Here is a 15,105-nt window from a genome sequence, read left to right on the forward strand (position 1 = left end):
GGGAAGGTTTTAGGAGAAGGAGCAAATGCTTCCAGAGCTGTGTACTTTTCCACTGATCATCTGGTGAATAGCCCAGGGAGGTAGATTTCAACTTAGTGTGAGAAAATGCTTTCCTCCAAAGCAAGCTGAAAGAAGGTGGATCAAAGTCCTGTGGCAGCCTAAGGGGGAAACCCAGCTCCACCCCTGCTAGCTCTGTGGCCTTGGGCAAGTCCTTCACCTGCCTGCTGCCTCAGTTACCTCATCTACAAAATTGGCATGATTATATGGTTGTTGTGAGCATTACATGATATAATGCTTGTGAAATATTTTGCATGATGTGGCCAGATGTTAATTGGTGAATCCAGGCAAAGAGTGTTTATTACACTGTTCTTATAACTTTTCTGTTGGTTTAAGTTTTTGCAAAATAAAAAAGTGCATATGTAGCAGAGGAGACAGACCATTCTTGCCTGCACAGAGTACTCAGAAACTGATACCAACCATGGCCTCTGGGGAGGGGTGCTGGGTGGTTGAGAGGTGACCTACTTTTAATCTTCACTGTAAACCTTTTTGTTCCTCTTGGATTTGGTATCGTGTGCATGTACACTTTGTTTTAAAATAAGTTTTTAAAGTCCTATCCATGCCTCAAAGCCAACTCAAAGGCCATTTCCCTTAAGAAAATGCTTGGCATGATCTGCTCAAGTCAGTGGACACATCCGGCACCTGCCCTGATCAGGAAGGGTCCCCGGCTGGGGGCATAAAGAAGCCTTTGATTCAGGTCTGCCCAGAAAGAGCTCACACTTGAGCAAGTGGAGACAAACAGAAACAGGAGGCAAACAGACAAATTCATTCCAGGGTGTTATGGGGATCCAGACAAGGGCGCTCAGCTCCATATGCAGCTTATGGGAGGGGTACTTAGAGGAGGCAGTGCCAGGGCTGGTTCCCAAGCTGAAGAAGACCCAGCTAGGAGAAGGTAGAGGGAAGGCATTCCAGACCGAAGAAGCACCACGAGCTCAGGGCCTTTGAAAGCAAAGGGTGTGTCCATGCATAGAAGCACCTCGACATTACTGGGTCGTGCAGGGAAAGAGGAGTAGCAAACAGTGAGACCCAAGGTTTAGCACCTGCTCTATGAATACCTCTTGTGACACATTAAAGCTCGGCCTCCTCAGGGAGACAGGCGGTGGTGGTGGTGTTTTGTTTCTCGTTATTACTATTTTATTTTTTTTTATTTTTATTTTTTTATTTATCAGAGAGAGAGAGGGGGAGAGAGCGAACACAGGCAGACAGAATGGCAGGCAGAGGCAGTGGGAGAAGCAGGCTCCCTGTTGAGCAAGGAGCCCGATGTGGGACTCGATCCCAGGACGCTGGGATCATGACCTGAGCCGAAGGCAGCTGCTTAACCAACTGAGCCACCCAGGCGTCCCTCGTTATTACTATTTTATATCCATTTTACAGAAAGCACACATGAGGCTCAGGACATTTGAAGAATGTGGCTGTGGTCACAATATAGACCCTCTCAATAAGGATTCAAGCCCACACAGGTTGACGCAATTAGCACAGGGACCATTAAATGAAATTTTTAGATTGAGCACTTAAGTAGGGGCTGTTGGCCTGGAGACCGAGTCAGAGGTGGAGGACTGGAAACATAGCAGGCCAGGAAACTACTCTAAGCCTAGAAAGTAGAGACAGTAGGGGCCTGAACTAAGCCCGATCAGAATGACTTTGGGAAAAATTTAAGAGTTGAAATAAGTGTATTTAACCATTCATTGTGCTGCACTCCAAAATTTTATGACTAGACTCTGAGCACGACGAGGGCAGGGCCAGATCTTGGCCACTGCTGCATTTCCTGGGCTAACTTCAGTACCTATCACATAGTAGGTGCTCACAAAGCACATACCGAGTGAATGAATGAAAACTTACTCTGCTGTCTTGTATTGTCACATATCCCATCCTGGGTTATAAAACCCACGCAAGGGGCACATGGGTGGCTCAGTGGGTTAAAGCCTCTGCTTTCAGCTCAGGTCATGATCCCAGGGTCCTGGGATCGAGCCCCACATTAGGTTCTCTGCTCCGCGGGGAGACTGCTTCCTCCTCTCTCTCTCTCTGCCTGCCTCTCTGCCTACTTGTGATCTCTGTCTGTCAAATAAATAAATAAAATCTTTAAAAAAATAAAATAAAACCCACGCAAACAGGATCTGTGTCATATATAGCCTCGACTTCCATTTCCAGGAGCCTAGAAGAGCACTTTGCACAAGGCCAATTACTCAGTGTAAATGTGTAAACAATGATCAGGCTGTACATTTAAGATTTGCTCAATTTGTTGTATACATCTCAGTGTATAATGTACATCTCAAAGAAGCAATAACCAAAGGAGCAAGCAAGCAAAGACCTCTTGAGGGAGCCCCAAAGGCAGGTTAGTCCTGCTGTGTGCATGACATCCTAGGAGGGAGCAGAACACACACACACAGAGAGTCTTCTCCCCCATCAAGCTCTAGAACCTCCCTCACACACACAAACACAAACACAGAAATACCCACTATTGGAACCCTATCACCACAGGTCAGGCTGGTCTGTCCTTGAACTGAATACTGATAGAACCTGTGCAGTCTGTGTCTGGCTTTTTCACCCTCAGCGGGAGGTTTGGGAGATGCTCCCATGCTGTGGTGTTGTGGCAAGTGTCAGCCCTCCAGGCTTCCTCACTGCTGCCCCGTGGTCTGTTGTGTGGCTCTGCTATGGTCCATGAAGCCATGTTCTTCTGGATGGCCACCGGGGAGGTTTCCAGTTGGGGACAATATGAAGAAAGCTTTTAGGGATATCCTGTGCATGCCTTTCGGCAGATGTAACTGCTCACTTCTGTTGGGGACAGAATCCACACAGATAGCTGTGTGGATTGGTTTCAGGTTTTTGGGTTTTTTTTTAAAGATTTTTTAAAATTTTATTTGACAGAGAGAGATCACAAGTAGGCAGAGACGCAGGCAGAGAGAGAGGGAGGAGGAAGCAGGCTCCCTGCTGAGCAGAGAGCCAGATGCAAGGCTTGATCCCATGACCTGAGCCAGAGGGAGAGGCTTTAACCCACTGAGCCAGCCAGGCACCCCTGGTTTCACGTTTAACTCAACAGACAACTGCCAAACAGCTTCCAACCTGGGAGCTAGCTCTCCTCTCTCCCCCTTTCTCCTAACATTGATAATAAGATTTACCTGGGGGAACGCATTAACTCTGCAGCTTACCAGGGCCCTCCCATGGAAATTCTGAAGCAGTGTATCTGTTGGAGCTCAGGAATCTGTTTTTTTAAAGTGTGGCCTTTCTTTTCTCTAGGCCAGTTTTGGAAACGGTGGATGGTGCCATGTTTCTCAAATCCTGCAGGATTTAAAAAATATCTACTCTGAGCCTTCATCCCCAGATATTCTGATTTAATCAGAATCGGTGGGGGGGGGGGGGGGCATCCCAGTGTCCATTCGGGGGCACAGTGGAGAGGAAAAGCCTTGAAGCTCAGCCAGACCTGGGCAAGTCTCAGTAGAGGTCATGTCCCAGGTGGGTGTTGCTGCATTAACCTTCTTCCACCCCACAACGCCCACCCACCCCAGAACTAGTGGCTTAACCATTTCATTGGCTGTCAGGGTTCTGTGGGCTCCCTGGGCTCAGCGAGCAGTTCTGCTGGTCTTGCCTGGGAGGTGTTTCTCGCAAGTGCAGTCAGATGGTGACCAGTCTGGGTCCCCTGGAGGAGTGAGTGTAAACCCCAAACCAGGCCATCTGAGCCACTCCCATCTCTTCTAGTCTCCCAGCCTCCTCTCTCCCCCAAGGCCTTTCCCCACGTCTTCAGGGCCATCCCTGGGTGCCCCAAAGTGTTCCAAGAGGGAAGAAGTAGAAGCTCTCAGTTATCTTCAAGACTCAGCCTGGCACTGGTACACCATCACGTCTGTGTCCTATTAGTCAGCATAAGACTGCCCCAGACTTGTGGGAGGAAACCACACGAGGGCGTGAATCCCAGGAGATGTGGTTTACTGGGGCCATCTTTGAGACTCGCTACCACAAATAGTGTCTACTTCATAGGGTTACTATGAAGACTAAAAAAATTAATATACGTGACGTGTTCAGAATGATGCCTGAGACACAGTAAGTGCTTAAAAACTATCGGCATCTTTTATTATGCCTGCAACCCCTATGCTGGGGTGGGCAATTTTTTTCTGTACAGAGCCAGACAGTGAATGTTTTAGGCTTTGAAGGCTACACTGCTCAACTCTATCATTGGCCCATGGAGGCATTCACAGACAAAACTTAAATGAAGGAGTACGGCTCTGTTCCAAGAAAACTGTATTTACGGTACCCAATGGTAGACCAGATTTGTCCATCTCTCGTGGCTCCCCTCTTGTTCTGGTGCTTGAGCACCCCTGTCCTGGCCAGTCTTTCAGAAGAGTCAGTCTTCCTGGTCTTGGTCTAGCCCCTGACAGTCATCGTGTCAGCTGTGACCATGGAGCCCTGACAGCCTGCCGGCTCTGTGCTGGGTGCTGGGGACCCATGGCGTATCACTTCACTAAACCCAACCAGCACCATTTGAAATTAGCTCTGGCATTGCCAAATGGTGCCTAGTAGGGGGCTTTGTACTCTTGTCCCATCCTCCATCAGTCTCCCCAAAGCCACCCCAAATGAACATAGGCTTGAATTCAAATGGTACAATGCAGCTTCGACAAAAGCCCCCTGGTCCTTCCCTGACTACCACGTGGGATTCACATTACTCCCAGTTTACAGAAGTGTTACTTCTCTATTGCGGGCACCCAATGACAACAGTCCTCAGATATGTACTGGGAGAGATGGCCAGACATTGGACCTACAAAGTCTACCACAAGGGCAATTTAGTCATTCTATTAAAATTTTAAATATGCACACCCTTTGACCTAATGATTCTACTTCTAGAAAGATAGCTTGTGGAATTACTCATGTAGACACACAAAGATATGGTCTGTACAAGGATGTTCACTGCATCATTGTTCTTAAGAGTGGTAGGTTGGAGATGTTCCAACTCTCCACCATTAAAGGATCAGATAAATAAATTATGGTTCTTTGATACAGGGGAGTGCCACCAAGCTATTAAGGAATGAGAGAGTTTTGAAGTTGCCAACCATCTGCAAAATATGGCGAAGTTTAAATGCTAGTGAGAAAATGGTGTATACAGTCGTAGCTCATTCCTGTTTTAAGGTTATGTGTGTCTGCAGTATACATAGTATCAACACAGAAAAGGTCCAGAGGCACATACACCAAACCACTGACATTAACCATGGGAGATAAAAGCTATCGCTTTATATGATCTGTAAAAAAATTTTTTTAAAGGTTTAATTTATTTATTTGACAGAGAGAGGCACAGCAAGAGAGGGAACACAGTAGAGGGAGCGGGAGAGGGAGAAGCAGGCTCCCTACACAGGGAGCCCATGTGGGGCTCAATCCTAGGACCCTGGGATCATGACGTGAGCCGAAGGCAGATGATTAACCCACTGAGCCACTCAGGCACCCCTGTAAAAACTTTTAAAACAAACTTTTGGCTTTTTACTTTTTTTTTTTTTTTAGAGAGAGTTGTACATTGAAGGCTGGCCTGCCAATCACACAGCTTCAAAAATGAACTCAAGACAAGTCCTATTTCAGGTAAATCCCACTCACTCCTCCCCTGCCGTGTTATATTGAAGCAAATCCCCAACTCATATCATTTCTCCCATAAATCCTTCAACATGTGCTTCTAAAGATAAGGATTATTTTTAAAAAGCAGCCACAATACCATGACCACACCTAAAAACAAAACAAACAAAACCCTGAACCAATAATTCTTTAATATCATTAAATATCCAGTAAGTTATTTCCAGTTATCTCATAAAAACATGACTTCTTTTTGTAATAAGAAGAAAAAAAAAAACTTTGAAAAAGGAAAAAATGTTATTCCAGACAGTAGACTGGTACAACTTTTCCTGGAGGTTTGTTTAGTGATACTTATCAAAAGCCTTAAAAATGTGCTTATCTTTTGACCCAGCATTGCTAACCCATGAATTTCTTCCAAGAAAACAAAATGAAAGAGGTACACAGATACAGTTCACCTGAGTGTGTGCTGTCCGTTACAGAGAGCTTGCTTGAAAAGTATTTGTTGCCTCTGAACTCTCAACACTGTTGGGCCACGGTGCTGTCCTTTGCACCTTTACTGGTAGAAGGAAAAACCGAAAGCAACAGAAATCTATGACATTAGGGTACTGGCCAAGTAGATAATGGCAGATCCATAAAGTACAATGTGGCCCTATCATTTAAAAATAATCAGGTCGTGGAGGCGCCTCGGTAGCTCAGTCGTTAAGTGTCTGCCTTCGGCTTAGGTCATGATCCCAGAGTCCTGGGATCGAGCCCCTGCATCGGGCTCCCTGCTTGGCGGAAAAGCTGCTTCTCCGTCTCCCACTCCCCTGCTTGTGGTCCCCCTCTCGCTGTGTCTCCCTCTGTCAAATAAATATAAAAACCTTTAAAAAAAAATAAAATCAGGTTGATCAGGCTTTATCCCCCTCCCCCAAGTGTGGCAAGAAGTTCATGACTGATGCCTGCAGAATAGAGATCAGAAGGGAGAGACCAGTACTTGACACTGGAACAGTCCAGGTCCTTGACATCAGGGGTGATAAATCATCTGGTATCAGGTGTTCCCCGATCTGACACAAAGGCACCTCCTCTCCGTACTCTTGTCTCACAAAAACTAACCCTAGTCTCATCATAACAAAAACATCAGACAAACCCAAGTTGAGGGACATTCTACAAAATACCCAAGCAAGGCTCTTCAGGACTGTCAAGGTCATGAGAAACAAGGCAAGACTCATTGTCACAGACCAGAGGGGCTTAAGGAAATTACTTAGACCAAATGTCATGTGGGACCCGAATGGGATCCTGGAACAGGAAAAGGACCTTCGTGGAAGAATTGGCAAAATCCAAACAAAGTCCCTCGTGTAGCTGATAATATTTTACTGGTGTTAACTTCTCTGTTTTGGCATTTGGGCACGAGGGGAAGCTAGATGAAGAGTATGTGGGAACTCTGTTGCTCTCTTTACGTAAATCTAGAATCATTAGAATGTTTAATATTATTTTCTTAAAAAACAATGTAAATATTTATTAGCATTGAAATGTATTTATGATATGTTAAGGGGAAGTCTGTGTACAGTTTCATTCAGTTTCCACCAAACAAGCCCATTTTTTGTGTTTTGGGTTTTTTTTTTTTAAGATTTATTTATTTATTTGACAGAAAGAGATCACAAGTAGGCAGAAAGGCAGGCAGAGAGAGAGGAGGACCAGGCTCTCCGCTGAGGAGAGAGCCTGACACCAGGCTGGATCACAGGACCCTGAGATCACAATCTGAGCCAGAGGCAGAGGCTTAACCCACTGAGCCACCCAGGTGCCCCACAAGCCCATTTTTCGAAAACAAATTTGCTAGCTCACATACATACATGAGTGGATATACAGACACATATGCACACAGGCAGGAAAACAAAAGTCTGAAGCATATACTAAGGCTGCAGCCTCCAGGGTCAGGCAAGTAAGGAACACAGTGATTTGGGTGAGTTGCAGTGTTCCAGGTCCTTCTAAAGCCGTCAGTGGTTCGTGGCCCCAGCCAGTTGCCGTCCTACAGGACTTGGAACGGGTCTTGACAGATCCTCTCGTTTTCCAAAGGAACCAACATCCAGGTTGTTACACAAATGTCCAGGGCCCACTCTGCTGTGGGAAAGAGTCCTCCAGGGTCACCCGGCCAAGAAGAAGAGCCAGGCAACACGGGCCACCGGCTGGACAGGCCCCGCCTTGGCCTCACCATCTGCACCAGGGCCTGGAGGCTGGCCAGCTGGCCAGGGCGGGGAGAGGCTGCGGCTCTTCCGGCCTGCGGGTCTGCGTGTGGCCAGGCCGTGGGGTGGGGGTTTGCTCAGGGCCTACACGCCTGGGTTCTGACTCTCGGGTTCCCTAGGTCACCGTGTGGGCGGCCGCTCCGTGGGTGTGCGGGGGTGCGCGTGTGTCACGGATAAGGCATCTCCTTGGATATCCGTGTCCATGCATGCCCAGGGGAGGCTGACTGTCTTTGGGGGTGTATGAGGGCATGGCTGTGGTATTGGCATGCCTATCCACGGGTCCCCGGCTGCCTATGTGTGTTGCGCAAATGCACCCGTCTTTGCATCTGTTGCGAGCGTGTGAGATGAAGCCCGGGTTCCTGTGTGTTTTTGAGCAGCCGCCGGCCCTGATGCCCACCTGTCTGTGTTTCTATGAGATTGCCTCTGTGTTTACACCGGGGGCAGGGGGTGCCTGCTCTGTTCAGTTGAATTGTGTTTGCTCATGTGCGTGCTGTGGGCATGGGAGTCTCGGTTGTGTCCACACCTGGGTGCGAGGGCATTTCAGCCTCAGTGGCCGTGTGTTGTGTTTGGCTGAGGATAAGCATGAGTGCGCGTGTGTGAGTGAGTGTGAGTGCGGGATGCTGGTGGCTGGGGGTCAGGATTTGAGTCACTCATAATCAGCACCAGCTTCTCAATTCCCTGTTCCTGGTTCTTAAAAGTTGCCGTAAGACACACATGGGGCCCGAGTATCCCCTGCCAGCCCCTGAGTCCCAACCACAATGTGAGAAGGTCAAGTGTGGACCAGCCGCAGGGCCAGGCGTGGAGGACCCCAGAGTCCACTCCTAGTGTGCACAACTAGGCAGCCACCAGCCTGCCTTGGCCTGGCTCCTCCCTTGCCCTTGGCCTGCCAGAGTCTTTGATCCAGGACACAGCCCCCACAGCCTGCTACCACTTCATCATCTCCCACAAGTACTGCCTGAAGGCCATTTGTTTATAGGAGATGAATGCAGCCCAGCCTGATTTGATCACTCCCCAAACATAGGCTCCTGGTACAGGAAGCCTGTCCAGCCATCCTTCCTACGATGGAGCTTGGGAGGTTGGGGGGAGGGGTGGGGAACAAAGGACACAGCTTGGGCAGAGTAAAAGAAGTAGGAATCCTCAGAGCCTTAAGGCCAGAGGGGCCCTTAGAGACCCTCTAGTCTGATCCCTTGTTTTATAGATGAAGACATTGAGCCCAGAGAAGGCAAGATCCTGACCTGAGGTCACACAGCAAATCTCAGGCAGAACTAGCATTGCCTTCAGAGAACTGGGTAGCTCCAGGATCTACAGCCCATAGGATTCATTCATTCATTCATTCATTCATTCATTCAACAAGTATATATTGAGCACCTACTATAGCCAGGCCCAAGCCTGAGCTCTGGAGATACAACAGTGGACAAGACAGCCCTGGTCCTTACCCTCCTGGAACTTATTTTCTAGAGACAGACAATCAACAAACAAACTCATCCTGAAGGAGAGAAAATAAAAGTATGCTTTGTATTAGAGTCACTCTAGCTAGTAGCCATATTTATGTTTCTATTAAGTAAAATTAAAAATTCATTAACTTCAGTAGCCACATTTCAGGTGTTCATCGGACACATGGGGTTGGGGGGTATGGTACTCAACCACACAGAGAGAAGACAATCCTACCAGGCAGTGCTGATCTAGAGAGTGAACAGAGGGGCTGCGGGGTTGGAGGGTGAGGACGGTGACATCTGAGCTGTCCTGATGAGAAGGGGGCCAGACAACAATGTGCCAGGAGGGGATGGCAGGTGCAAAGTCTGTAATGTAGGGATGACCATGGTATCTTCAAGGGACAGAAGAATGGTGAGGAGAGAGGACAGAGAGACACAGTTGGGAGTTTAACAGGGGACTTTGGGGTCTTGATAAGGAGTTTCTGTTTTATTTTAAGGGCATCAGGATGCCGTGGGGAGGGGCTTAAGCAGGGGAGTGGTGTGGTTTTTAAAATGTATAGAAAATGAACTCATGAGGGAGTGGTGGCAAGAATGGCAGGGGGGAGACCTACGGAGAATGTAATCATGTCACAGAGAGAAAGGTGACTGGAATTTGGGGATAAGTGATAAGAGGAGAGAGGAAAGCCACCAACCATTACCCAAAACCTAGAGTGCTGGAACAAGCCATACCTGAAGCTAAGATTTGCTTGATTCCCAAGCTCCCTTTTTCTTGTCTCCTCTTGATTACCAGGCACTGATTTGAGTATCTTCATTAGTACCACCCACCTGTTTCCCTTCCCCTACAGTCTCTAGTCCCTGCATGGAGCTCTCAGACCGGTTCCCCAGGCTTCACTCAATGCCCCAGGCCCACTCTCTTTTGCAGGATTTTGCCCCTCTCACTGCATCCCAGAGCTGATAAGATAGGCCCATCTGTTGCCTTGGGTTCGTGGGAAGACGCTTTAGGTCATTGGTGTTTCATTAACTTTCCCCACCATGATGGTTATCTTGGAGCTGGTGAGGAGGAGGCAGGAGGAACCAGCTTGTTCTGGTTCCAGGGGGCGCCTAAAAGAGAGGGCTTAGGCTTTCAGTACCCTGGGAGGGAGTTCGGTTTGATGTTAGGAAGAGCTTCCTTTCTAAAAAAAACAAACAAACCCTGATGGCTTAGCTGTGCATTACAAGAGGAGGGGACCCCCCAAGGGCCATAAGAATGGCACGGTGACCTGACTCCCTAGAGTGGTCTGCTCCAAGTTCATCCTTCCTCAGGATCTTTGCACTTGTGCTCCTCTCTGCTGGAATGTTCTTCCCCCAGGACCCAGTCTCCACTAATGGGCATTGTCACTCTGGAGTTTCCTTGCTTTGTCTCCTGCGCTAGAATGTCCACTCTGTAAGGGCAGATCTCTTGTTAATTTCATCTTCTTCTGCACTCTGAGTCCGAATCCATGCCTGGCACGTGGTAGAGGCTCCTGAGAGGCTTTCAGAATGAATGGGGGGCCCGGGTGAGCTCCCCTGGTGGCCACCATCTCTACAGCCCTTGATGGGGGGCCACACAGCACCCTAAAAGCTTTCCCCGCACCCCCGATGGCTCTGGGAGGCTGAAGTCTGTACCCCTGTTGGCTGATCCAGAGCCTGAAGCTGGCAGAAACAAGGTCCCTTGCACAGGCTTCAGCGGGGGTCCTGCGCTCCAGAGGTCTGGTGAGGACGCAGGAGAGGCAGAGGCTGTGGACATGCTGGCTTTTCCACGTGACAGCTCCCGCCGTTAAGCTCCACCCAGGCCCCGCCCCCTCCCCGCCCCCTGAAGTCCTCCGCAAAGAAGACCACCGCTCAAGGGCACTGGCGGGGGGTGCTCAGTGGCTGGACATGCAAGCCAGAGTCACACAGCTAAGGCAAGGGACCCCAGGCCCTGCGCATCCACCTGGCTCCACAGTCACAGGGCAGGCAGAACTGCCCTCCTGCGTGCACTTGGCCATGCCTTGGGCTTCCCGCAGCTGGATGGATTTGGGCAGCCTCTCCAACGAATGGGGCTGACCCTGAGTGAGCCACCTGGATTCCTTCCTGACTGGCCCCACCGGGAAGTAGGACTGTCCCGGCTAAGAGGGAGGCTGGGGAAAGGACGTCTGAGCAGCTCCAGGAATGAGGACCAGAGTCCCCGTCACTATCTGACCTTTCAACTGCACATAGGTATGACTTTTATAATGAGAGAGTGAAAAAGCAATACAGATTATAAAAATAACATCTAGAACACCCAGTGCTGGAACTGTTCTAGCACTAACTCATCTCATCGTCATTTAATCCTCACACAACTCTCTGAGGAGAAAGCTGTCATCACCCCCATTTTGCGGATGGGGAACCTGAGGTCTCGGTAACTTGCCCAAGTTCACAGTGAGTGGGAGAGCCAGGACTCACACCCAGTGTGGCCCCAGACCTTCCTGGATTTTTCTCTCTCTTTCTTCTTCTTTTCTTTTTTTAGATTTTTATTTTATTTTATTGAGAGAGAGAGTGTGAGCATGAGCAGGGGAAGGGGCAGAGGAAGAGCAAGAGAGACTCAGGCAGATTCCACACCGAGCACGGAGCCTGATGCACGGCTCCATTTCACAACCCTGAAATCACGACTGAGCTGAAATCCTGAGTCCCAAGACCCTCCTTGCTCTTCCAAAGAATCCCAAACAGCTCTCAAAACTGTGAGGGACACCAGACTAGCTCTCACTCTGGAACCGCACAGTAGAGCTCAGAGACCCTGAAATTTTCCACGCTTGCCTGTGACCTTGGGCAGATCTCATTTCTTCATCAGCAGAGGGAGGGGGGACTTACTCCCCAAACCCCAGCAGGCTGTTTGTTATGAGAGAGAAATGAAGTTCTAGATGCAAACTATAGAGTATTATGGGCTAGTGAAGAGCACCTTGGACCCTTAGAGTCTAATTTCCATAGTGGCCACTGGTGCGGGACTCTGATCTCTTCTCCATGATTATAAGTTCCTTGCACATAAGAGACCACATCAAAATCAGCTGTCCTTCCACAGGCCCTGGTCCGGAATGACCAGAGGAGACAAAGGACCATGCTAGCTAGAAGTGCAGTGGTCGACTGGTGCAAGCACTTTCAAAATGCTTTTAGTAGGGGCACCTGGGTGACTCAGTGGGTTAAGCCTCTGCCTTTAGCTCAGGTCATCATCCAGGGTCCTGGGATCGAGCCCCACATTGGGCTCTCTGCTCTGCAGGGAACCAGCTTCCTCCTCTCTCCTCTCTCTCTGCCTGCCTCTCTGCCTACTTGTGATCTCTCTCTCAAATAAATAAATAAAATCTTTAAAAAAAAAAAAAAAAAGCTTTCGGGAGAACATCTACAACTAAACCGACATGCGCCTAGCGACGGAGTCATTCCGCACCCGGCCATCAACCCAACAGAAACGGGCACTTACATCCACCAAGAGAAACGTACAAAAATGTTCACTGCAGCTTTATTTGTATGGCCAAGAACTGGAGACAGGAATGGGGTCATTCACACCGTACTATCTTCACACACCCGTGCACACTGGACACTAAAAAAACAGCTGACTGAGAAGTGCAACAAGGAGCTCAAGGAGTCGAACACATGCTATAGGGACCCAGGGGTGAAAACTTCCAGAAGAGGCAAGTGACAAGACAAGCTGCTGCTGCTGGCGGATGAGGGTGTCGTGAGGGTGGGGGCCTGCCGGGCTGCCCGACGTGCTCTGGGAGGTGGTGCAGGCAGCCATCACGCGAGTATGTGTATGTGTTCCATGAGCTCTGTGCTCTGGATTTATGCACTGGGTGGCATGGAAGTTATAGGACATAATTCTTCTAAAAGGTGAATTTTTTTTTAAAGATTTATTTATTTATTTGACAGACAGAAATCACAAGGAGGCAGAGAGGCAGACAGAGAGAAAGGAGGAAGCAGGCTCCCCGCTGAGCAGAGAGCCCGATGTGGGCTCGATCCCAGGACCCTGGGATCATGACCAGAGCTGAAGGCAGAGGCTTTAACCCACTGAGCCACCCAGGCACCCCTAAAAGGTGAGTTTCTATGAAAGAAGCAACATGGGCTTTGGAGCCTAGCCTAAATCTTGCTGTTCCTTCTGAGCTGGGTGGCCGTGGTTAGGCAGACCCCTTTCCTGCCTTGCTGGGCCATCCTCGCCCAGTACCAGGAGACCACAACTACCGTGGAGCTCTTGGGGGAGGGGGGCAAAATGGGGCATAAAGCCCTGAGCTCTGTGCCTGGCCCCGAGGAAGTGTTCCATCCCTGGTAGCTGTTATCAATAAGGAAGGATTTACACCACAAGTCTTGAGACATTTATTCCACAAATATTGACCAAGTGCTCCACGTGCCAGACACTGGGCCGGGCTGTGCAGATAGAGCAGGGAACAATAGACTTAGCCCTTTCTGTCATGAGTTGACATTCTGGTTGGTTCGCCCAGTCAACACACATGGATCGTGACTTGCTCAATGTAACGCAGCCGATAAGCGCTTGGGCCAGGACTCACGTTCGGCAGCTCGGGCTGTTCCCCAGGTCCCTGCCCAGCCCCCGGCCCTGGGTGCCTGTCACCACGAGAGGGCAGGTGGAGGTTCTGGGAGTTTTTACCAGTGAGGGGTGAGCAAGCGGGTGAGTGAGTCCCCAGCTTCCATACCTTGCTGTGGGAGAACTGAGGTACGCCCCAACTCTTCAGCGCCTCGGGGGGACTGGGACGAGCGGCAATCTCCTCACTACTGCGCATGGTTTTGGCCTCCCTCTCTCCCCAGTCTACTTCCTCACCCTCCCCCTGGTACTTTTTGGGACCATATCCCCACAAAACGACTTGTCCTCAAATCCTAGTTTCAGAGTCTGCTTTTCAGGAAGCCCACCCAAGAGAGCTGGCTGTCGGCCACGTGGTGGGGAGCCAGAGGTAGGAAGATGGCCCCTGGCTGGGAGGCTTGGGTCCAGCTGCCCTCCGAGACAGCTAGCCATGAAGCCTTCTCTCCTTCAGGAAGGTCTTACAGAGAGCAGAGAGGCTTGCTCTATCCTTGGCCGTGACCTGGCTGCCCTCCTCAGTCCTGAGCTTGTTGGTGGCCTCAGCCTTGTAGGGGGCAGGACTAGCTTTCAGCAAGACCACTGGTCTAGGGTACTTCTTGGAGAAGACGGTGGCTCAGGTGCCCCTGCTGCCCTTTCCTGTCACAAGCAACCACAACACACGGCTCTGGCTCCATGGGGCTCAGGCCTCTGCTCTCGGCCAACTGACAAGCTCTGAGGGCAAGTGGCCTTCCCTTATGGTCTCCGAAGCTGGGTTTTTATTTTTCTCCCCTGCCCCCATGCTTCCTACCTGTGTTCCATTCCTGTGGCCTCCGGGGCTTTGGGACCTTTGCAGCGCCGGCCAGGCTCTTCTAGAGGTTGGCCCTGGGACCATAGGGCAGAGGGTGATTTCTAATCAAGGGTCTGGCATGTGGGTGGCCAAGTCTTGTGGAGGGTCAGGGGATGCTTCAGGCTTGGATCTTGGGGTCAGGGAGCCTCAAGTCCATCCTTCTTGCTCTGCGTCAATTGCCGTGGCGACAAGAATGATAATCACGTCTCCTTATTTGGAGACGGGGTCTTCACAGGGGCAGTCGAGTCAAAATGAGGTCATTCAGGCGAGCCAACTCTAACATCACTGGAGTGCTTACATAAAAGGGAAATGTGGACACAGAGACAAGCATGCACAGAAACCAGAGAGCCATCTGCATGCTGAGGAGACAGACCTGAGACAGATCCTTCCCTCACAGCCCTGGTGACACTGTCATTGGACTTGTGGCCTCCAGGACAGTGACACAGGAGATTTCTATCAAGGTTTCCGTGTGTGGGG

Source organism: Mustela nigripes, chromosome 16, assembly GCF_022355385.1.
Source record: "Mustela nigripes isolate SB6536 chromosome 16, MUSNIG.SB6536, whole genome shotgun sequence".
NCBI classification, from domain to species: Eukaryota; Metazoa; Chordata; class Mammalia; order Carnivora; family Mustelidae; genus Mustela; species Mustela nigripes.